Genomic DNA, 3,517 nt, shown 5'->3' with positions numbered 1-3,517 from the left:
TCACAGGTGTTGGTACAAACCAGCAGCAAAAATACTAACTAGAATACCAAAAAACCCCAGGTATGTGGCTAAAGAAAAGCACCAGTTTTAGCTCTTCAGCTGAATCAAGCCCCATAAAGACTAGCAAGGCAAAGGCATGGTTTAGGATGTATTTACTAACTTCTCTAGATATTTAGATTAGTCCTGAGCATGCTGTACTTCATATCCTTCAAGTGAGGCTACACTTCATTTCATATGGCTTACATTCACAAAGCAGAGCTCCTGAACTGAAATTAAAACTGTACAAAGTGCTTTGCAGTCTTCTGTCCTGGTGGGGCCCTGTTGGGATGGGGACCTTGCCTATGTCATATTTGGATGGCTCTCAGCATAGTCTTTGTCCAAACTGGAGCTTTTCCTGAGGAGGAAAGCACCGGGATTGCATCTCAGGAGGCTGCATTCAGTTCCTGGTTATCTCAAGCCTCCCAAGTGACTATGAGTAATTGTATGCCTATGCTACTTCTCTGTAAAATAGCAATAATAATTCCTTCTATGTCCTTTGCCCATTTCTATTAAGACTGATCTGTGCATGACCAAAAGCATCTCTCACAATGGGTAGATACAGCATCTGGAATAATTCACCTTCTTCACTTCTCTGTTGAGATGCTTTGAAGATAAAACTGAATCACAATAGCGTAACTGAATTCATTTTCCACTTAAAAGAGAAGTCTCTCATCACAATATAGCAAAGCTTTGTAATGAACGTGCTTCCTATGCTACTTTACAAAAACAGTGTTCAGGGAAATGCATATCGTAATAAATACATGTGTTAAAATGCCATTTACACGTTACTTTGCAACAAGTTCAAAAGCAGGGATTCTAGCACTGGGATCAGACACATTTCATAGCACAGACTATATTTAACAAAGTTGCAATCAGAAGATAATTTTGTGGGATTTGGAACAGAATATGGCTTACCTTCTACAGGTAAAGAAGAAACAAAACCAGCTTAGTTTGACTGTGCTCACCATTGACAAACAGCCACTGTGAGCTGAGCAGGCTCTTAAGCTTTTTTCCCTTATTTGCTTAGGGAGCCTGGTTTGAATTTTTGATTTACAGTGCTCAAGTGTAGATTTTTTTGCCTAAGCAAAACAAACAAAACACGTAATATGGAAATTGCTCAGTTAGTAGGGTCTCACAGTCAGCAGAGGTGCAGGATTGCTCCTTGTTCACTGCAGACCGGTTGCCTTACACGCCCCTACAGTGCTCTGTATTGAGTACAGTAATTACACCACTTCCTTCCCATCTGGGATTCAGTCCAAAGACATTTTACCAAGTAACAATGGTTTCTCTATTCGCCCTCTTCAAAACAGAATAGTATTGTTTAGTTTAAGTGGCTTCCAGCCAGAAGAAGGTCAATCATAACAAAGCACTGACATTAAGATAAAGGCTAAAACTATGCTTTTTGAAAAGTATCCAACTCTTGACAGTTGGCACTTGAGTGACAAGTTTGCACTGGGGGCGTTTCATGTACTTAGCTTTTGTAATTTGGGTAGTGTTCGATTTCACATTTCTGTTTATTTATTGCAAACCACAGAATCGCCCTCCAGGTTTTCTCAATTTTCTCTTAAGGAAAATACAATGTTCTGTTGCAATTAAGTAAACAAAGTTGGTTTTAACATACACTTTAAAAAAAAAACATTGGTTTTTAAGCCTGCCAGTGGCTCAGCTTGTTTACAGTTCGCGGTCTCAGCATTTTCCCTGTGGTTCTCTATATGGTAATTTTCCTGTAGAAAATAGCTGGCATTTTCTCGTCTCCTTTTTTGGTGATGTTTGCAAGGAAAGCTATCTCTAATAAAGCTGTAAGGGTGAGAATATCTTTCCAGCTATCACACACCTACAGATTAATCCTGCTTCTTTTATTTCTATTTTTCTTCCCTAAAACAGTGCCCTTTGACATTTGGTCTGAACTACCCCTCATGTTTCCCCTCTGTGCTTTGATAGACACCATTTTCCTATCAGTTACATGTTTAAGACCTTAGACAAGAGCTGGGGAGATTAATTTTCTCTATTCTTTCTTGTTTAACCTTATGTGTGTCGCTTGACAACACCATACTTCCATTCCCGTCTACAAAACAGAACAATCCTTTCATTTATTCCACTATTTAGAAAGTGGCGGGTCATACAAAGCCCAGCACAATGGAGCCCCAGGGTGATCTGGGGTTTCTAGCTGCTAGTGTAATAAAACTAACACAGTCCACTTGCCCCTTGCATCCTTCCACTGATGTTATGTAGCAGTTATGCTTTCTGATAAACACTCTTGCAGACAGACGGAGCCTGTATCAAGTTAAAATGTTCACGAAGAACGTCTTCACTGGTTGCCACGTTGTCACTACCCTCCTATTGCCATAAGGGCTTATATTAAGAATGAGCTCATAATTTTGAACGATGAGAAGACCTTCTAATAGGCAACATACTGGCCAAATATTTAATATATGTCTCCTCAGTCAAAAATTCCTCCATTGCCTCTCATATAATCCACATTTAAATACTCCCTATGTGCTACATCATCTAACTAATTCTTCCCTCCACAGTGAGTAAAGGAAGATTTAACACCTTAACATTACAGTCAAAGACACACCAAGACCCAGATTGCTAAAAGTTTAGGGGTAAAGTCCTACTGATGTCAACTGCCTTGCCCAAGAGCTGCAGCTAAACAAGAAAATGATAACAGCTCCCAGGAGTCTCCTGGACTGGGACTGCATGGACGTTTCTCCTGCCCCTCGGCAGTTCTCTCTTGAAACATTCCAGGGTCTAGTACTCAAACCAAAGGCGATAAGGAGAGAGAGGTACTGCTTCTCATTATGACAAGATAGGAGAAAACAAACAAACTTCCAGGCACCAAGTCTGTTCAGACTTGTCAGATAATGACATTTTTGTGAGCTTGTCAGATTTTGGTAACTGCTGTCAGCTGGTTTAATGCAGGATGGTATGTTTCCCTGCAAACCTTACATCTCTCATATCCTTAAGCCACCGTACTAGTAATTCATTTTTAATAATTTATTCCTCCCCTTCCTGGAAATCTAGAAATATATTAAAATATTCATTTAAAGTATGCATGTTGAAGGAGGAGGGAAGAGAGGAGAGGAGGATGAACACATGTGCACTAGGGACATCAGACAACAGTGGAAACCACAGTCTTGAGAGAATTGCACTTTCCTGGCTTGCATCCGTTGCTCATCAGCCGTATCATTATCATCAGCAACCATTGCACAGCCTGCTGCGCTGCCAGCGTTCACTAGTCTCTGCTCACTTTCAAGCAGACACAAATCCTCATCACAGAAGTCACCCTCGTAGTAACCAAAAGCCCTATTGACAGCATGTGCTATATGCAATCTGGAGAAGCTAAATCACCCTTCATCTCGGTGTATGGATCCTTCCAGAGGCTGGGCAGGAGAGCGTTAATGAGGTTGTACGTGATGCCTTGGATAACTGCAGCGTGTGGCACGCTGCGTGTTGTCTGCAGGCTTTATTCTCTAAG

The sequence above is a fragment of the Leptosomus discolor genome, chromosome 16 (assembly GCF_034619465.1).
Source record: "Leptosomus discolor isolate bLepDis1 chromosome 16, bLepDis1.hap2, whole genome shotgun sequence".
Classification (NCBI taxonomy): domain Eukaryota; kingdom Metazoa; phylum Chordata; class Aves; order Leptosomiformes; family Leptosomidae; genus Leptosomus; species Leptosomus discolor.
Note: the sequence above shows the minus strand (reverse complement) of the source record.